The sequence below is a fragment of the Neopsephotus bourkii genome, unplaced genomic scaffold (genome assembly GCF_033783945.1).
Source record: "Neopsephotus bourkii isolate Nb327-2 ecotype Australia unplaced genomic scaffold, CSIRO-AGI_Nbou_v1 NB_1783, whole genome shotgun sequence".
NCBI lineage: Eukaryota > Metazoa > Chordata > Aves > Psittaciformes > Psittacidae > Neopsephotus > Neopsephotus bourkii.
The window spans coordinates 11,189-33,344 of record NW_026902257.1 but is presented as its reverse complement, the minus strand read 5'-3'; the positions used below and the strand labels follow the sequence as shown (position 1 = coordinate 33,344).

At 37.4% G+C, this 22,156-nt stretch overlaps 1 protein-coding gene across 2 annotated transcripts in view; it reads right to left on the bottom strand.

Annotated features, from left to right (window-relative positions):
- The window catches only part of RASGEF1A (RasGEF domain family member 1A), a 172,237-nt gene extending 157,912 nt beyond the window's left edge, over positions 1-14,325 (bottom strand). For both annotated transcript variants that reach the window (XM_061380021.1, XM_061380023.1), the window contains exon 1: positions 14,001-14,325. The gene's annotated coding sequence lies outside the window, so the exon portion shown is untranslated. The remainder of the gene's footprint in view (positions 1-14,000) is intronic.
- Between the last annotated feature and the right edge of the window lie 7,831 nt (positions 14,326-22,156).

Here is a 22,156-nt window from a genome sequence, read left to right as displayed (position 1 = left end):
CCATGATCTATGGTTGATCATGCCCCAGATTTTTCCTGTTTCTTTCAGGTGGGGTCTTAGTTTCTTTATCCTGAAAATGTGACCATATTCCAAATTAATAGTTTTGACTGATATTTGAAGTGCTTTGAAGAAAGTAATAAGATGGAAGGGACTAGAGAAGTGCAGTTATTTTACTTCAGCTAAAATAAAATTCTGCTCTCTAGAAAAGAAACCTGCCAAAGTCAATATTTAATCCAATGGAGTATTAGTATTTTATTTGAGAAATGCATATGAACCACAAAACCTATGTAATAGAAATATTCAGGTGTTGAGGTCTGCGTAATTAGCCTTTATAAATAATTATTTTTTAAATGAACCAACAGATTCATCATTAATTTTTGAATAGTGTACAGAACACTCTCCCTCTTCCCATCTGTCTCAGAAGATTATCTTTTTCCTTGCTTCCCCCCATCTCTTTCAGAGCAAAAATGCTAAGTAGTCCTGAAGACAGGAACAGTATTTATAGTCCCCCAGTTAGCTCACTGAGAGACACATTAATGCAAATCAGTTTATGCCTTTTAAAGAATGCTGCAATTATGTGATCCCTTTCTCAGGCATGAAAGATAAGGTATATCAAATTTAGAGGCTCTTGATATAGGTATATCCTTTTAAACAAAAATCTTTGATGTTATGAAAAGTATGTAATAAGGAAAAACAAAAGTGATGGGTTTATGTTGGCTAGTAAGCATGTACTGGGGGGAGAGAGGGGCAGAAGAAGGCAATAAAAGCCTGTTAGACTATTCCCAAGTCTTGGCAATCACATCATTTGTGTGAATTCTATGCTGCTATTTGTTAATATGGTTGCTATGGCAACTGAAAGCCTACATCTCTTCAAGGTAAAATCAGAAGTTCAGTAAATGTGGAAATGCAAGAACAGACTTTACACATACACATGTGCATGATTTGTCTCTTCTGCTTCTTTTCACTGTAGATAATGACTAAAGCTTTTCTCTCAATTTTCTTTTCCTTTCTGGCACTGGGAAGGGTAATTGTGAGTACTGAGTGGTAAAATGTGAAACCCACTGGGGACAGAGAAACTGCTACCTGCTGGACTGTCAGCGATTTCTTCAACAGATGGTAGCAGGTCTCAAAAGAGTCTAATTGGCTTATCACAGCCAATGCATGTGTTACAAGTGCTTAGATAAAGCCAGCAAATACACATTGGCTTGATGACTCGATTTTGTGGCTGTGCTTTTAAAGAAAAATATAGGCAAGACAGTACAACCCCTTTTGGAAGAGCTGGATTTAAGCCTCTCAGAGCCGGCAATCCTTTGCTGGAGTCTGAGTACAAATTAGGAAAAACATTGACGATTGATCTTACATGCTGACACAACCTGTATATTTGCTTGGATATCTCCATGCTGTCCCTACCATAGGCATTAGCTCTCTGCTGCATCACTGGTAAACTGCCAAAACCTGGCTGACTTCAGAGGAGATGTCTCAAAAGATTCTTTTGAGGTAAATGTGTCTTTTTATGGGTATTTCTGAAGACCATCCATTTAAAGATTTTTATATATGTGACAAGTACAACTCCTCAGGTCCTCTGAGTGGCATGTGCACAGGGTAAGACTAGACTGCTGAGCTGGCTAAGGAAGTCATAGGTGAAAAGCAGCTTCCAGCAAGGTATGGACTGGGGAATCAATAGGATTAGCTCACTCTAGTTCAGCAGTGAGTTTAGCTCAATGTGTCAGAATAAAAAAAGTCTGGCTGAAAATACAGGATTTGTTTTGCTTCTATCTAGTTGTTTCCCATTTCAGAAGATGTTCTGAAGTTAAAGACCTGTGAGGATGCACAGGGGGTTTTCTGAGGGTCAAAGGACTTCAGAAGTCCAAAGAGGAGTGGCTGATCTGAAGGCGGTTTTGGCCATGACATAATGGAAATGTACCAAGGATGTAGCAGATGAAGTCAGCCTACAGTTCCAGTCTGCTGTACCAAAGGGCACAGCCAAATGATTCATTGCATATAAAGAGTTTTTAATTTTTTTTTTTAATTGCCTTAAAAAAATATACTTGTCACTGTACCACCATGTAGCTTCCTTTAGGTCCACGATGTTGCCTCAAAAGTGAGAAAAAAGCTGTCAGATCCTCAGGCTGATATGTGCTAGATGATGCTTTTATTATTGGTCTAAATGAAGGTGCTAAGGAGGTGCTGGTAGATGGCCCATCTACATGGGACCTAAGTAAGGAAGGCTGGATTCCCACATATATATATTTATGTGTACATAAACATATTAAATGCATGAAATAGGCTGTTAATGTTCAATTGCTTGAACATTTTTTAGCTAAATTCAAAAAGGCACGTCTCATGGGAGTTGTCAGGGAAGATCAGCTACTGTTTCTAAAGTATTGTCATGATCTATAAAATATCCTGATTCACACACTGTAGTTAAAGGAAAGTCATGGAATTCAGGAAATTGTATAATATAGTCTCATTAATGAGCTATTTCTGTCAGTTTTAATGAGCACAAGGACTTTCCCTTGTTCTTACAGAACTTACCAACAAAATAAGTCTGAGCACAGAGATGCTGCATCAGATGGCAAAAGGAAATTATCCTGTGGAGAATGACTTTCAGAGATTTACTGAATTCATGTAGTTACTGTTAACATATTGTGAACAGGGGCACAGAAGCTGCTTTTGCTGATTTACACAATGAGATTATAGATGAGTGAAGATTATAGAAAAGGAGCAGAACCAGGACCCCACCAAGTATTATTTGTTATGATACTGAAACAGAATAGCTTACAAATCCTTTTTCAGTTCCAGAGATCCTTGTAAGGTTAGGCACATCTTTTGCAACATTTGCTGTCTGCTTGCAGGATATGATTGTTTGGGACTCTGTGGTACCTAGTCTGCCTGACAAGTAATACTCTGATTATTGTCATGGCTGGATTTTGTGTTATGTTTCAGTTTACAAGTTGTTTTCAATTTGTACTTTTTTTTTCCCCAGCAGATATCATCTTAGAAACTTACAAAAATATGAGTATTTATCAATTTGCTGCACTGTTCTTAAATTCCTTCTTGTATGAAACCGTGAGGTTTGTAATTGAGAACTTGCGTAGGTCTACTTTTCTGGATAGAAACAGGTATGCCAAAAGGCTTCTCTGAACTACTTACATATATGGAGAACAAGCAAAGTACACAAACCAATAAAGTGGCACCATGTGTCTCTAAATTAGCAAACAACTAGAGTTTTATTAAAATTGATATTAGATTCAACAAGTCAGAGAGTTCTTACCTAGTGCACTCTATAAAATTAATCAGCCACAAAATACCACATTGCAGATTACACGTGGGATTTCCTGGACTACTTATGCAGTAGATGCTTCTCTGGACATCCTTCTGAACTTCTGCATATGCTGGCTGTGGTCAGCAGGATCTCCCTTAGTCCATATGTCTAGCCTACATAGTCCTCTGGAGAGGGATCCAGAGAGGATGAGACCTTACTAACACTGAACATTGGGGTGGATATGTACACAGTTTAGCACACTTCAGAATACTTCCTGTTGTTCAAGCAAGTTTATAAGAAAATATTTTAAAATAGTCCTGCAATATTGAGAAGTTAGTAATGAGGGCTGTTTTTGTGAAGCCTCCTCTCTCATTGCTCCAGTCTAGTCCTATTGCTCAGATGATTCTCTAAGTCAAGGTCAGTTCTTTCATTACTAGAAAGGAATATTTCCATCTCCCCAGAGTTTGGTTTCTAAGCCTCAGAGCTACTGCACTGCAAGACAGTATATGGTTAGAACCAATGTTAAAAGATTGCTTAAATCATTGTTTAGTATGTTCCAGGGTTGCTACATCATACTTCTTTATAATTACAATCTCGATCAATGTATTTTGAATGTTTAGGTGATTTGAATTGGAGTAGGTTTTGGTTTCATGTGGTGTTTCCCCCCCACTCTGTCTCCCTCCCCTTCGGCAATTTAATTGAGGAATCAGTTATAACAGATAACTAAGTCTTGTACTGAATGCCCATTAAATATAGAGTGTAATCATTTGTCTAAATAGTGCTGCATGTTTTGATTTTAAACAATTTGGACCTCATAGTTAATTTATAAGTTCTCATTTGTGCTTGGGCTTCAAATGAGTGTTAAGAGATGTTGGTAAGACAAAGGAGCTAACCTCTATGCAAGTTTGTGGGCCATACTTGGTGACTTCCAGCAAGATATATTATTACCCTCAATAATTATCTTTTAAAAAAATCACTCCTTCATTTTGGTCAGCAGAACATTGAATCTAATTTTGTACTAGTGCTGACCTGATTTTAGGAAACTAAGTTCCTGCAGGGACTGTATTACTCCCTAGCTTATTTTCTGCAAGCCCTTCTGAAGATGTAATATCTGAGGCTTGCCTTGGAGTCTATAAACTTTAACCAAAGGCAACACTTACAACTATTTTCACGTAGACTCTTCTTGCTTGCATGAGATGTACCCTTGTGTAACTTTTTATTTAAGATTTTGTTTAGGCTGTGGTTATTGTGATTTGTTTCTGCTTGTGGTCACAGTAAAGGATGCAGCACAAAGGGAAATGAAATTATCCAAATTTCTTTCAATCAAATACATTTCCAAATCATTCTTATTTTGAGTATCTCTCATTATAATGTGAAAGTTTAGGCCTATAAATAATTAATTAAATACATAAATAACTAAACAAATGGTTTCTAGGAAAGACAAGTGATTTCATTCAGTTGCATCCTTATTTATTGCAAACATTTATACACATGGGTGGGTTTATCATCAACCATTTCTTCTGGATCACAGACAATACCATCTTTTTTAAAACAGTGATGATTCTTATAGCAACAGCTGGATAGCAGAGTGAGCTGAAAGAAAGTGCTCCTTTCAGGGAAGCTGTGCACACCATGCCCACTTCCCTTTGACACAGTGAAATGCCATTGTTCAGCTATTGCTTACACACTTTTCCTGTTTTAATGTACCCAAGTTGTTGCTGTTGAATAGCATCCCCTGTCTGTGATAAGCTGTGAATAGGGGCTGATGAAGTGGTGGCTTCCTGGAAAGGAACAGAATAAACCTTCAGAATTCACCATCCCTTATAAAAAGCCTTCTAGACAACTTGAAAACTGCCAAGTGTGAACATTGTTAAAATCCATGCAGCTTGGAAAAAAGCCCTGTTGGATTGTCCATTTAAGCACACTTTTAGGCTGGGAGCTTTTACAAGCTAGTTACAAATATATTGATTTTCAAAAAGAAATTATTAACCTAAAAATAAATTATTGACCTTTAAAACCTTGGAGTCAGCTGCTGCCTTGCTTATTGGAGATATTTGGTTGTTTATATTCACAGAGGCCTAGGTAAGAGTTGGCAGTTTTGAGTCAGACCCTAAGCAATGATCAGAAGCAAGGAGCAGGTGATAAAAGCACTGTATTTATATGAAATATAATTACATGAGACTGATTTCAGAAGGCTGAGATAGCAGTTATAGGACATTGGTCTGTATTCCAGAGTGGGGGACCTTATATTAGTTTCCTTACTTCTTCCTCTCTGGAACAATTCTCATACCATCTGCAGTTTGAAAAAGTTGGTTTATTCTTTTTTCCTGTGCCTGTCCTCCATGTGCTGTCATAACAATTACTAATATGTTTTTTTAATAATATTAGCCCCTACCCTTTAAGCAGTTTAGTACTCAAAGAAATGTATGATCTTGTAGGTTTCTGAATGAGGGTTGAATATGTGTACCACTAATTATATTTACTGGAGGAGGACTGGGCTATTTCTGCTGTGTCTTCTTGTATTTACATTTTCACCTCAGAAAATAAATTGTTTCCTAGCTTCAGGCAGAAGAACAATTTTCTGGCTGTCAAAACATATCAAGAAGTGATATGTGATTGGGATATTAGTTACTGTGAGTTAACACTACAGATCTAAGGATGAAAATAATGCTGTTATTTAGCAACTATAGGTTGTTGATAGGTTAAATAATACTTACCAGGTTATTTTTGTACTGTTTTTTTTCTGGTTTTCCTTACTCAAAGTACTCAGTTAATATCACAGAATTCCCCATTCCCAGCAGTTTAACTGCTGTAGAAAGCTTGGCTCTGGTATATCTAAATGTTCAGTAGAAAGAGGTTGTCATGATTTAGCATGGCTCTGAGTCACAACAGGTGAAAATAAAATCACTCCTTAGTTCTGCAGCTTTCAGTTTTTATGCTATATATATACTAGCACCCACATCTTTTCCCTTCATCTCTACTATTACAGTATTTTCAAGGATACCATGTTCTTTGTATCTCAGTGGTTGTTCCTAGGTCTTGTCTTTCTTTCGTACATCACAAAATTCACTGTCCCATACCTCCCCCATCTACAAGAATGCTCCTCCTGGATGCCCACCCTCATGTACCAGCAGTGGGAAACTAAAAGGCAGCATGAATTCTGCTGTCTTGGCAATTTATGAATACGGAACTGTCCAACAGAAGGATCAGAACTCATATTTTGCTCTCCAACTGCCACAGAGAAAATTCATATGTCCTGCGGTGCTTCACAATAATGAACGACAAAAGTATGAAAAATGTTGGATTGATTTTGTGATGTACTGTGAACTAATGTCATAGTGACACCCATCTTTTGTTATGGTATCTGTTCTCTAACAGCACCAACCCCCTTGCCCACACCACCTTCCCTCTCCAGCAGGCATTATCCCTGCTTCCATTACACGAGGATTGCAAGCTTAAGGTACAAATGCCTTGGGAGGAGGTTTGGATCCGAAGACATAAATTTTAGCTCCTGCCCGCAGTATGGACTACAGGACAGCCTTGGGTTTGAGGGACCTGACATCTGTAGCATCACCTATATAATTTGCCTCTTCATTTCATTCTGTTTGTATTTGTTTTCTTTTTCTTTTGTATTCACTTTTATCTTATTGCTTATTACTTTACAATTGTTCCATGATTCCATTATAAATGTGGGAAATGTTGGGGGTAAAGGAGGTGAGCAAAGATTTTTTTCTTTTCCCCTTTTCCTTCCCTCTCATTTCTTGCTTTCATTTTCCAGCTCTATCTCTCCCTCCCTTAGCTGTGTCCATTTTATTCATTAGCAAAAGCAGTGCTGCAAACAGATTTTTCATGTGGCAGTAGGGAATACAGAGAATGGCTGAGGGAACTGAGGTGTTTTCTCTGTCAGTAAATCCTACCATAGTGCTACAAAAGGATATTAATCTCTCCTGCCTCTGTTCTCTTCTACTGCATAAAAACCATGCTTTCATTTTTTGAATCCTTTATGGTATGTATGCATTTGGCTCCAGAGAACTTTATACACTCCCTTTGCAAGAAAGTGAACAGTGTTAACATTTATGTTTACCCTTTGAAGTGTAGCACTGATAAACTTTTGATAAATGTTAAACCTAGCAGTTTTTCGTCTTTCCCCATTATGATATCTAAGAACAATATGCTGACAAAAAAGTACATTGTTCAGACAGCGATAAAAAAGGTAATAATGTGATGTTGCAATTCTCCTGAGATTAATAACTTGGGGTTTCTTAAAAGAAAGTGGTAGAAGTGCCTGTCATCTCTGTCAAATTCTAGCTCATGCTCTCTGATCACTTTCCCTTGTTTTTTTCTGAAACTTTTTTTAGCTTTCTGTGAGAAATGCATTTTGAGATTAAATTGCCATGCTTAGGGTGAGTGTGTGGCAAGGTAGGGATCTTTTAGTTAACTACTTTGAGTTATGTGCAAGGAGGAGAAGGAAATAATGCCACCCTGTTGTGATCAACAGTTATAAGGTTGCAGTCTTGCAGTCTATATCTTTTTCAACATTTCAAACTATTTTTATAATAATGGACTTATCTATACAAGATAAGATACTAGGCTTGACAAAGGTAAAATTGAATGAAGTTACAGGGTTACTGTGGCATGCTGGAAGTCACTCAACTATTCAGTGGTCCCATTTGGTTTTAATATATATGGGCCTTTCTGTTAGGTGGGGGTTTTAGTTTGGTTGGATTTTTTTCATCAAATATCAAACTTCATTGCAAGCACAAATATCCAATCTAATTATTTTCGACTCCTGAGGTTTCAAACCCATTAAACAGCAGAAAGGCTCAGTAACTGGTGTATTACTAATACTGAGTGTAACAATACTAGTGGCAACAGAGGACAGTAAGCAAAGCAATGAGAAAAATGTAAAGACATAAATAGCGTCATTAAAGCTGTTTCATGAAAGATAAACATGACTGTCAGGTTACTATTTCAGACTACAGATAACAGTTTTAATCAAATCTTTCTTGTTTCACTGGTGAAGAAACTAGCTGTAGAATTATTTGGCTTTCTTAAAAGTGCAAGGCTTTCTGTACTGATTCCTTACAAATCAGTTACCAGCCATAATGAAGTGAACAACTGCAGTGTAGTAGATACTTTCAGCAATTTCTGGTAACATAGAAGTTGTCTTTTTTTAGCTTATGTATGTCATTTCCCAGCTGTGATCTGTCCTGGCCTCCAAACACAGTAGATGGGGTATGCATGGTTATTGGTACCCCCTGACAAGGTATGGCATTGCTCTGCTGCACACCACTGCAGTGGTGCTCCCAAGAAGCAAGCCTGAGCTGTGCCGTGTCATGGCAGGGTTTTGTGTTTTATGACCTAAACAGTGTCCTGGAGTCTTATGGTATAATTTCTAGTTTACTGTGCATTCAGTATAAACATGATCTAGTTGTGACAGAAAGGTTGTGAGGGGTAGTTATAAGCAGGGCAGAGATTGTAGGTGCTTTAGGAACTGAATAAAAGCTAATATACTCAAAGCTTCCATGTTCTTCTCTTTATACATGAGGATGATTATTTGAATTTATTATTTCTGCCTACAGTCTTCCCCCAAAGATGATCAGATGTGAGTTTTGAAGCTGCAGTTGTATTTCTGTTTTGAGGTAGTTTTTTGCTGCTTTAGCATCTGAACCTTTTATGATGTCATACATGCACATGTATGTACAAACAGCACACGCATTCATATGATTTTTGATTGTTTTATCTTTTTGAATTTTGTGATAGTACTTGAACTGCTTAGGACCTAGAGAAAAAAATTGAGTCTTCTTATTGTAAAAGATGGAAAGAAGTCTGTAACAGAGGGTTATGTATCTTTATTTCCCATTTCCATAACACAATTTGTTTATGCCCTTGTGCCCTCTTACAGCTTGATGCATTGGGCTTGCCCCTAAAAATTATGGTATTTCTGCAATATGCAAATAGGTACTTTGCTGTGGTTTCAAGTAGTTTGTGGCTACAGCTTAAAGCTTCCTTATAAATCAACAATCTCAGTAATTCTCTTAGTATAACCGACTCCTGGATGGCTTTTACTCCAGTGGCTTCCCCCTGTGGGTCATTGTATTGTCCTCTGTGTAATCTACAAATCACTTAGATGATACACACTTCACTAAATGTTACCCAACATTGCTGGTGCCCTCAGGAATAAGAACATTGTTCTCAACTACACATGTTAATATGACAAGGCTGGTAAAGACACAGGGAGAAATAGGAAGGAAAAGCTGCATAGAGCTTGTCAATTATAGCCAAAAATTCAGATTATGTCTAAGATTAATTTCAGATGCGTAACCCACTGGAACCGCTCTAGGGAATGCACTCTGCACTTAGAACTGCTTCCCTTTGAACTGTTGTTAGTTTATTCGTACAGATTGTCTTTAACACAACATTCCTAAACTAGCCAATAACACAATAATGAAGTGGCCTCAAAAAATAAAGAGAACACATACCTATCATACTTCCTCATCATTTTGGAAATTTGAATTACAGTCAAAGGAAAACAAGCAAGCTGATACTGAGTGAAAAGACTTTTCACATGTTAATGAAACAAACAAGAAGAAAAAATTGTGGTTTTCTGTTGTTTCATTTGTTGAAAGACATCAATATTCACAAGTGCAAATTCTATGACAAAGCTCAGAAGTATGGAAAAAGCTAAGTTGTGGTGAACACTATTGTTATTATTTTGTTTGAGCAAGAAAGAATTAAAATGGTGGCTTGAAAGCTACACCATCTGTGTTTTATCTGGGAGAAAATAGAGAGCACTGTTTGGAATAAATAAATAAATATATAACACGGATTTTAATGGAAAAGGAATTAGTCCTAACAAAATAATTAAATAGAAACTGAAAATTGCTGACAATATTTTAAGAAAGAGTCTGTTAAAACTTGGCTGTGATTGAAATGGATATAGTACCTTGTATTTTTATTAGGTTCTGGCAATACTTTCACACATGTATCCAGAGATACACTGCACATATCTTACATGCTCCTTTATGGTTCAGTTGGTTGTACTCTTCACTGGTGGGGGTGGTCAAAAATTCAAATTCTTTTGGACTGAAAATGTGACATTGCTGTGGTCAAGTTTGTTGAGGAATACAGAAATTGAAGGTAAATAAGGCAATAGTACCTCTCCAACAGATTCATTCATCCCTAATTTACAAGAGTTTGAAACCAACATTACTTTATTCTGAGGAAAGAAAAATACTTGCATGTGTATTTTGGTGACCATATGTGCCTTATTTTCTTCCCTATGAACATCCTTGATCTTGGGCTAAGATTAGGTGTAATCTTGGTGAGACTACGTTACAAGAAGTTCCTGGAAAGCAATACGGGAAGTGAAGGAAATGTCCCCTCCTCTAAAACTAGTGCCTGTGTACAGTTTAATGTAAAATGCTATTTTAATGATGATTAATAGAACTGTTCAAAATACTACCTGTATGTACTGTGTGTTTACCTTTTAACAAAGCACTACATGGTGAGGAGGAGGAGGAAGATGTAATCTTGACTCAGTTTAGTGTGCAATGAATAGAGTTACAGTTGAGTAAGAGTGACATTAATAGTGAACCATGAAAGCATCTAACTGTGGTTGTTGCCCATCTTTGCATGCCTATGTGCAGGAGATTGTGGTTTATTGAAAGGTTGGGGTGAATTTTGATACCTTTCTAGAGGTTGTTATCAAGAGCTGGTAGGTTCCTGTTGTGTGAAAATGTTGTTGATTGTTTAGAGCTCTTCATCTTTGGATGGGGATTTACTTTCAAATTATATTTACAGAAATAAATAAGAAGTGAAGTGAAGCAGATTCTATTTAAGGTGATTTTTTTGATCTGAAGGACATTGCTGAACCTTCATCTTTTCTGAATGAAATCAGTTATAAGACTAGATCCATTTAACTAACCTCAGCAAAACTTCTGCTTCTCTTGACTTCAGTGAGTGGAGGTGAACTTCCAAGAGGGATGTGAAACTCAGAGTTGAGGGAATCCCTGGCCACCTGTCAAAGCAGCTGCCTGACTCCAGTTAGGTGGCTTGTGTCTGATATGGCACAATCAAAGCTCCAGAGTTGAGCATCTCTGTGTCTTGGGTATTTTTCCTGCTGATTCCAGTGTAGCAGCTATGTGCGTTACATGCCTTGAACATGTAGTTACATTGATAGTGGATTCTGTATTTTGAGTAAGGTAGGCAGGACAGGAGATAGAATTTTCTAGTTGCTCTCCAGCAGCAGGGCTAATTTCCCCCTTGCTGTCCTCCTGCCTCACCAGGCTAATTTCCCTCTTGCTGTCCTCCTGCCTCACCAGTAAATGACCCAAAAGCCTGATCATAGCTAAATAACGTTGGAAGTGATTGTTTGCTTATTTTAGTGAAAATATTACACCAGAAATGAAGCTTCACAGAAAGGCCAGTGCTAACCCCATCATAGCCAGACCATTTTTTGACAGTTATAGTGAATGCCATAGTTTTCCTTAATAATTCATGCTGTAACAAGAAAGCCTCAAATTAAAGCATGCGTTTCTGCTTTTCAAATAGCTCCTTGCACATGTGCTGACTTTGCAGCTGCTCCCTGCAGTCTTTGACTTCTGTAATTAGGACAACCGGTCAGCCCAGCTAATGATATTAAACTGATTGGTCTAGAATGTAATTTATCTCAAGGGTTTAATTTGCTGAGTATGGGGCAGCACAATACAAGGATTGCATGCAAGATGGATGTAAGTTGATTTTTTTAGCTCTTGTTGCCAAGTTACAATGAAATGTTATCACAGTAGATTGTCTGCATTTAAACAGCTGAAGATTTCACCTGGAAAGAGCCATGCTGATGAAAACTGATAATATACAGATGTCTCTGAAAAGAGGAAAATAAAACAGAAAATTCCAGCTTGTGAACAGAACCATTTTGTATTCCAGACAGGTTAAAAAATAGATGTTCAGACCCCAGAGACTATGACACGTGCTACAGTACGTACCCTTTCTGTCAGGTATTGTATCTAAATGCTAAGGGGAAAAAAATAAAAATAGTAGCAATAATAATAAAAAACAAAAGCAAATCCCAAACATGCTGAAGTCTCTGCAGTTGTCCAAATGATTAGAAATAATCTTAAAGCATAATGCTGGTAAATGCTTTCCACTCTCGTTGAGTGAAAAAATGTACCATATTCTGGTGGAAATGAGCTAGAATCTGTGCTGACACTTTAAGCCATTGTCTTACCTCCTCAAGATCCATACCAAAGTCATTTATGTTCTCTGAAATAAGAATCTGTTTTTCCCTCATCTAATTAAAAGATTGCATGGAGGGGCAATAACTAAAGGGAGTGTTTGTTACTTCTGTCTTTGAGTTCATTCCAAAAATATTCATGCTGGATCAATAGACTGTGGGTCTTGGTAACTATCTGGCAGCTGAACTGTGGTAGGCATCAACTGCTGATACCTGTTTGGTCATCTCTCTAGATGTGATCGATGTGGGAGCCGTCATCTTCGTTGAGTAGAGATTCCTTTTCATAGCACTAATGTCAGGCAGTTCTTTGTGGGTTTAAAAGTCAATAAACTGACTGCCAGTATACAGGAGGTCTGAACAAATAAACGGAAGGTATTGCAGAAAAATACCATATAATGTGTAATAAATGTAGGTTCATCCATTTACAATTGCAACACTTTCCACAGTACAGAGAACATGTAAACTAAACCAAATGTCTTCACTGCAGTTAGACCATTAAAGATCCAAAGGAACGATCGTACAGTCGGTTCTGCAGTGTGCACCACCTACTCTGATATTCTGTTCATAGATTGGGAAAAGCATGATGCTGAGTTAATTTTAAAGGTGTCACCCCCGGAAGTAAGCCATTTGGTAAAAAGCATTGGATTGACAGAAATGAAGCTGTAGATGTTTAGTAAAGCTTTTCATTAAAATCACAACTAAAAACTGTCAATCAACCCCAACAGAAACCTGTGTAGGTAACACTGCTTTAAATACTGTACCTGTTCAGAAAATGGAAGAAGGAAATTTTGCCAGGGCTTCAGAAATGGGAGAAGAAGCTTCTCCCTTTACTTTAAATTCCTGTGCCAGAGACATGTGCTGTCCTTGCAAAAACCTTCCTGCAACACTGAATTTTTGATTCACAGCCGAAAAACCACAGAGAGGAATATAGACAGAATATGTAGTGCAGTGCTCTCTGTGCTTCAGCAGACTTGTTCTGGTGGTTTCAGTGAGCACTACTTTTGAAAAGCCTGAAAATGGATTGTATGTATTTGATCCTACAAGAATCCCTCAGAGGAAGGGGAAATGACAGGGAAACGTTTCTGTGGACTCTAGAATTTCAGCTCATTAAAGTGATAAAACAACTGCCATGGGAACGAATCCATACGGTGATCATGACAGACGCCTGATACACTATATTCCCAGCAGCAGAACACAAATGCCTGATCATTTAGCAATATTGAGAAGCTTCTTGTATTCACAGGAGCAGGTGGTAGTGCTGCTGTAAAAGTTGCATTAAGGAGAACACAGTGACTATGCTCTATTTTGACCTGCCATCTCTCCTCCAGGCATAGCTGGGTGGAACACAGAGGGTTAACAAAAGAAAGGCACTCTGGTGGCATGTAATGCCAGGTGTTCAGACACCCACTGAATTAGTTCCAGTGCCAGTTTTTGTACACAGATTTGCACCCTCAAAGCATTGGATGACTTTATGATAAAAAAGACTTTTAAATCTCTTACCTTGGTCTAGACCAGTGTAGCTTTTTGGTTGTTCTCCGTCCACTAACAGAAAAAGGGAAATTAATGCCAGATTCCAGTGAGTCATCCTAAATGACAGAGTAGGCTCACTCTTTGCACCGGCTGCTGGCTGCCTCCGCTGTGTGACAGCTGCTGGCTGGCTGGGGAGCAAGCGTGTCCCATTCTGCAGCCTGCGGCAGGGGGAGAGGGGAAGGCAGCGCGGGGAGAGGAGGTGCGAGAGAAAGCCGAAGAGAAGGACCAAAAGAGAGAGGAGAGAGGCAGAGTCAGGAATATACCATGTGGCTGCGTGCTCTCTGTCTGGTGCTCAGCCTCGCAACGCGCCACCGAGAAGTTACTTTTAATACGTGATGCTCTCTGATTTTAGAGCCTCCTTACTCCTGCCCTCTTTTCACTCTGTGCTCAGAGGAACTTCCCAGCATTTCTGCAATTACATTGTCATCTCTCTCATTTGGAGACTGGCTTGGAGGCTGTACACAGAACATATTCAGTAAAGGAAGCCTGTTTTGTGGCTGTGTGGAAAGCAGTGCATGGTTTCTTGCACCAGTTTTATAGTCTGATTATCTGAGAGTGGGAAACCAAAGACAAGGGCAGTAATTTTGGCATCAGAGGGGAAAAAATAAAATACAGTGTTGGGAAGCACAAAATCTTCAATGAGATTACTGGGGAGAGGGACATTTCCTGGTTACACCTAACAGAAAGGAAGGTTGGGATAATTTCTGAGCCTCTGGTTTATCATCCTTGCATGTGTGTCTGCAGATCAGAAATCAGTGCTAGAGACAGACTCTTTCCTGGGGATTCACAAAGTGAATTCTTAAGAGGAAAAAGCAAGCTGTTAGAGTAAGTAACATTGCATTAAATGGCAGAAGCTTCTCTGAGAAAACTGCTAGTTTCTAATCACCCTAAGTCTCCAAAGTGCAGCTTAATCATTTCATTGCACTCACACACCCCTTGTATGCATATGTTTGTTTATAAAATTTATTTTCTTTTCTTTTTAGGAAACTTGTACAGAACAGTTTCACAGAAGATGGTGATAGCTATAAATATTTGAGTGTCACTAGGAAAGAGGGAGAAGTGTTTAGGTCTCCACTGTTTGCTAATTAGTTCTTAGCATCTATCAAAGGGTAAGTCTGGAAAGCTTCTGTGGGCTTTTGAAGGCCCTTTATTAAAATATTTGTAGCAGAGTCTTAAGAAAAGCAAAAGTGCTACTACCTCTGTGTCAAGCTGTGTTTGGAGGCTCCAAATATTGGTCAAATTCGTCTGTATCTATAAAGGGTGGTGTTTTACATTTTATTTTCTCACAGTATGAATGTGAGTGGATGGTCTTAATCCTGATTAATTGACACATGTTTTCCAAATAAAACTAGGATAAGAAATAAATAACAGCATAAAGGTTGAAGAATTAAAGTATGTGTGCATTCTTGATTAGGAGACTCAATGTATAGTAGTTTTACATTGACTGCAAATGACTGTGCCAGTTAAATATCCATTAGGTGTTGTGGGTGTGTTTCCCTCTGCAGAGTACAGGATGATGTTTTCTCCTATTCTGGTGTTATTGGATAAGGATGGTCCTGTGAGAATGAGATATGAGCTCTTCAGATATTTTTTTCTCTAAATGTATGAATTAATTATATATATAATTCTGACTTTGCTGGAAGTACTAGGGATTTACTAGCCTCATAATTCACAATGAAGTGGAACAGCAGCCCATATCCAAGATCTTAGGAAATATTTTCTTAGGCTGATTGCAGGCAAAAACCTTACTTTGGGCTTTTTCACTGCAGCTTTGAACCACCAGCACAGCAACTATTTTTGTTTGTATTTTTTTTTCTTTTAACCCATAGATTTCCATATCTAACGCTGCATGGTGGTGTGAAAGGCATATATCTGTGAGCCGTGTAGTGCTGCAGAATATGAGTAGTTTCCCCATTCAGCCTGTAAATGAACAGCATGAAGAATATCCTCAAAAGTGTTTTATCTGAACTCCCTATGGACATAAATTCCTCAGGAGAAGTAGGTCTTTGGTGCCACTGATTAGTGAACCCTGATAATGCCCTTTCCATGATCACACGCTGGTTGTTCCCCTTCTGCCTACTTGGTATTGTGTAAAGGATGCTCAGTAACTATGTGAACTCTGTCTACAGATGCGAACCAGAACTCCATGTTTTGTAGTGACCTTTGTTATTGTTGCCAGTATCACCTGGCAAAACAATAGCGCATGCATATATGTTTTTGCCCACATAACTGATGTTTCCTTAGTCAGAAGTTGGCTGCTTACCCAGACATTTACTGATGGAGAAGAAATTAAGCAGATGGATATAATAAATTGTTGTCTTTTGTGGAGCAATTAAAGTGACTGTAATTGACATTAATGCAAGTTTAGACAACCATGAACTTGGTAGATTATTCTGTAGTGCAGTTCTTTCTACCTTTCACACTGATAGAAATGTCTCTATACTGCCAACTCATGTTCCTATCAATAAAACATGAATATTAATAGTGAAATGAACATGAAAAATGTTTTAAAAGTAGGAAGGACTTGCTTGAAATTGCTCTTTCTTTGTATAGCTTCATCCTTTAAATTCTTGAGGGGATACTGCATTAGTTCTTTGCAAATTTCGTTCTCCATTGAAATTTGATCCAATGTGAGAGGTTAAGGATAAATAGACTTAGTTTGTCCCCAGTTTGGCTGGGAGGATTTCTGCTATTGTTTCGGCAATGAACATTTGTTTCAGAGTAGCAGTACAGAGTAAATTATAATTCCAGTTACACTTATCTATGTACACATAGTTATTACAAAAGCTGCATGAGTACGACTCTCTGATTTCTATATTTTTTACTGGTAACCAGGATTTTTTGTAAAAGCACTAGCTGATGACAGGAATGCTATTTTCTGGAGAAGTTGGTTGTCATCCTTACTGATACCTGATAGTGAGGATTTGGGTATGCCAGAATACTCTCCTTAGCATACCAATTGCCAAAATCACTGGAAGTCTTTGCTCCAGAGATAGTGAACAGGTCAAGACTTAATTGTAAATCAGAAGTTGTCAGGGTTGTGTACAAAAATTTATAATGTAAGTGCATTTGTCTGTAGCTGCCATAAAGCACTGGCTCCCTGGGGAAGCTGTGACATCTGCATCATTGCAGTATTCAAAGCCAGCTCAGGCAAACACAAGAATACAAGAGGGCATCCATATAAAAGAATATGAATATGGCTGCTGTGATTTTCTTTCTTTCTCATGTGCAAAACAATCACTGAATATACAATGGAATGAGGTCAGAGCTGGTCCTTTCCCTTGACTTATTGTTGAGGTCAGCAAAAATCACTTAATTGTAGAATCATGTTTTTGACTGTTGAGTTTTATCTTTCAAGTAGCTGGGCACCTTCCAAGAAATCCAGTGGGGTTTTTTTCTGAGTTTATCCGATGCAATACAAACCATATACTTCTTATTTTCCCTCATTCAAGTTAATGCTTCTCAGTTTCATCCCTTCACTCTTCTTTGCTTTTAGTTGTAAACAAGAGAGAGCAAAGCATATTTAATTTTATTTTGCTGTTTTCTTCCAAAAGCATACACTTTTGTGTTTAGCTGTATTTAAAACTCCACCTGAAGTTACCCTTTAGTCAAAATTTTGCACTTCAACCTAGGTGCTGAAATTGTTATTTTTAACTCCAGTAACAAATTCCAAGAATTGGTCATGCAATATCTTCTTTGCAAGCATCATTTTGAGGTTGAAATAATGAAGATTGAGTTCTGGAAAGTAATATAGACTGAGAAACGTTAACCTTAACTGTTAAGAGCAAACCTACTGCAGTGATGATCTGATAGATACAGAAATCATTGATTTTATAAAGTACAATTCCAGAGTGCAAAACAATTACAAAACTGTTGATGGTTTGGGTTTTGGTGTTGTTTGGTTGTTGTTTTTTTTTTGTCAGTACTCAATTTGCAGCCCGAAGTATTACATTTGATGTTAGAAATGTATTTATATTCGAGTATTTGCACCCTGATGTTGCACCACTACTTTTTAAATGGCAGCTATTATTCTTGTAAAGTTATTAATATGAAAAACTATGCTTTTTAAACCAATGGAATAAATGGTATGAATGAGTGCTTCAGCTGAAATGATGGCTGTACGCAGCTGGCATTGGCTATGCACAGATATCTGTGTTTCTGCCTACTTTTTAAACATGAGGAATGGGATTGAGGGAGAGCACAAGAAGCACGTGTAGAGAAGAGAAGTCAGTTTTTATCTGTAGATAAAGAATTGTAATATAAACTGGTGAAAATATTTCAAGATTGCTGAAGCTGGGCTAAAAGCTGTCATTTTTATTTCTTAAGAACCTGGTAAGATTAAAAAGAAAATCTCAGTTTTGTAAAAAGGTGTTTTGGTGGTGTTTTTTTTTTTTTTAATGACAATTTAGAAAAAAGGTACTGCATTGGATATATTTCATTCCTATGTCACAGTGAAGCTAAACCTGCATCATTTCTGGTTCTGCCTGCAGTTGCTGGATACTCCAATGGTATGGTTTCTCAGCTTTCCCTGTCAACTTATTCCAGTAGTTCATTATTTTGTTGTTAGCAAGTTTGGAGGTTTCCACCCTCTTCACCCAATGTATAATAGAATGCTTCATCAAAATACATTGACTATTACTTTTTTTGTCCTAATCATGAAGAAAGGGATCTAACTAATCTGCAGTGTCTTTTTAAGCAATTGTTTTGTCTGCCTATATCTCATCTTCATGAGGTGGGCAACCCATGTCGGAAAACATTTGCATCTCACTATATTGTCAGATAAGGCAGTAGTTTCCCTGCAGAGTATTCAAGTGAACTTAATTCTGTAGCACTGTATCAGTGAATCAATATCTGTGAGTATTAAGGAGATTATCTCAGGTTTCTAAAGCAATAGCCTTCAACAATTGGTCATTGTTGCTTTTAGAAAATGTTTGCAGCTTAATTCATAAATGGTTATAGAACCAGAACTCTCAACATTTACTTGTAACCAAGAAAGATGAAGAATTGAAAGGCTGAAAATTTTTTAACAAAATAATTTTTACACTGCAGAATGAGTAGTCCATTCAAATGCTAGGCTAGAAGGACCTTTTTCCACTTCCTTCTTCCTTCTTTCTCACCAGAAATGTGTCTGTTTTGGTTTAAGCTCTGGAATAGTTCATCTAGATGAATGAAAATACACCTCAGATGAATAATGTATTCAGATCCAGCCATGATCTGTGGTTAAGATTCTTCTTGTAAACCAGCTTCAAATTTATGCCTTAAATTGAATGTTAAAAGGGACTGTCACTGACTTGAAAGACTTGGGAAGTGTGACGTAACAAGTGTTATTCCAGATTACTAAAATCTGGAACTACTTGGGAAGTGTGACGTAACAAGTGTTATTCCAGATTACTAAAATCTGGAACTACTTCATTTTAGATTGTCATAGAACACAAATAGTTTGAACCAAAACCCCAAGAAGTGTATAGGTGTCAAGGAGCCAGACAGTTCAATAAGGGATATTTACGTGGGTAAATTAGATGCCTTTTCTCAACTGTACATTTCAGCTTTATTCTTAGCAGAGGCTAGTGTGATTGTCTGCCTTTAATTCAAAATCATCAAAAGTTCCCCATGGCAAGTGCAGTCATATCGAGGTATACTCAGAATGATTTTTGGGTAGTGCTAACTCTTCCAGAAACTTGGGGTAGCTCAAGTTGGCTGTCTAAAATTGAAAGCATATATCTAATTTCCTTTTTATGTAACAGTGATACCATCATACACAGGAAGACCTTTCTTTAAAAATCTCAGTGCTCTCCCTAAAACCATTGTGGAAGCATCTCCCTCCACCCCAAACTAAAATTTTTCACTTTGATTATTTTTTAATTGAGTGTGGGAGAAGTGTGGGAAACAAAACCAGTGTGGGAAAAGATTCAGAAGGAATTAAAATTTCTTTTTTTTATTGTTGTTAATGAAATCAGTTTGTTTCAATGGGAGAAATATATTTTAGAATAAATTGTTCAAAGCCTTGAAATTCTAAGTAATTGGCATCTGCTGTTAGCAAAATATTTATATACCTGTATCCCAGAAAAACTACTTAATAATCTGTCATTTGCTGGTCTCCCTGATCGGTAAACCTTAGAAAGCAGTTTGTTTCACTGAGCTGGCTTTTGTTGCTGGCAGTTAGTACTTGGTGACGCATCAGTTTGCTTTTGTAAGGGGAGGTAGTAATAAAGTCTTGCCTGGCACAGCAGTTGTTTTGGGTTGGAGAGGTAACGAGAGGTTAAAAAGTGTGAAGTGCCTCAGCTACCTGGTGTTGATAGCCTATGCATCCTGGAAATTTAATTACATATTAATGGCTGGGTTTGGTACTATGAACGCTGGGAAATGGCCTGTGAGGAAGATGGTATCAATTAGCCCTTGCATTAACTTTTAGTCACTAATGTGTGTCAGTACTGATGCTTTTAATTTCATGAGACTTGTGAGCTCCAAGTAATCACACAGGGATGCCCAATTTAGCTGATGTCTATTCTGAGGTCACAACAATAAAGAACAATTGGGTTGGGTTACTAAAAAAGTCTGGAAATAGTGCAGCTATTGGAAGAAGATATTCTATTTTTACAACAGTAAGATTGTTTTAGAGCCAGCTGTTATTTCTAAGTAATCCTCTCTGTTTTAATTCTAAAGCAGCTATCTGTGATTTGATTTTAAAGTCTTAGAAGTCTTCAACTTGGTTTGGAAAAACTCTCATTCTGCACCATGAGAGCTTTGTTACATGAAAAAGAGTATTCTAGCAATAATGTGTGTGTGTGTATGTATGTAGTGTCATTTCAATTTTAAGTCCTCAGTAGCTTTCAAATCAGTGCTGGCAAATGAAGTGCTTTTATCAACCCCTAATGCAGTCAGGCTTTGCAGTGTGTCATATTTTTATAACTGTCACTGGCCTAAGGTCTCACCACATTCTGCCACATCCTCAGTTCCATGTAATAGCTTACCATTTGAGTTTCACTGTAAAAGATGTCATTGACTTTCCTTTTATTTCTCAGCTTATTTAATATTGTTATGATTAGGCTTTATTAGTACCATGCAGAAACCTAAGAAAACCGCAAAAAATGAACTGGTGAGCATCAAAGGCAAAAGCACTGGGACTGCAAACTGTTCTCTGCTTTGCAGACTGGTGCTGAGAATCTTCGACAAATTTCACTTGCAAAACTGAACTAATCTGTGTTAACTGGAAAACTTACAGTTTATAAAGGGTTAATTTTTCTGGAGTTAATAACCTCTTCTTTTGGTTTTTTTTGGTTTTTTTTTCTTTTGTTTGTTTGTTTGTTTTTATGTGAACATGCACGAACACACAAACTGTGTATTGGAAAGGTTCTCAGCATCGAAAATCACAGCTGACCTGGTTAGAATTTGGCAAAGTGGAAGAGTCTTATATAGCATGAATGTTTTCTATCTTTCTAGGATTTTTGCCTCTTAAATATGCTGTAATAATTAATGACTTTATTATAAATATGAATAACAGCCAAATGATACAGCTGATAACAGCATAATACATTATGCAATTAACTGTCTAAACTAAATGCAATGCAGCAGTTTTTACTGTGATTTAGAGAATCTTACGGAAAGGCTTCATGCTAGACTGTTACATATACTGGTCAGAAATGGTTTGTAGTATCAGGGATATAACCATATATAATGAAAGAAATTGAGAAAGTTGTAAAAAGAGTGAGAGTTTACTTAATAATGACAATTCTGAGTGTGCTGTGCCTCATCCTTGCCTGAGTATGACATTTGGATGTTGCTTTTAATTTTCAATTTAATTTAAAATTGAGGTAGTAGAAACTGTAGTGTTAGTATTTCTAAACTCATGAAGACCAGACCTCTACATCTGTTCAACAAAGCATGGCTGTTCCTTTCAATACCTTTCTAATTGAGTGGTGGGTGAGATTTAAGTGCAACGATATTCTTGTTATGCATAGTTGGGTGCTACATAGAAATTATTTTCTACTGACTACTGAGTAGGTTTGCATCTATTTTTCCACTGCAGAAGCTGCAATCCATATTTTAGTAAGTATGGTAAGATTTCAAAGTTTAAAAAGAAATAATCTATATAATTTCACTAAAAGGAGAAACTTGGAGAGTTTTCT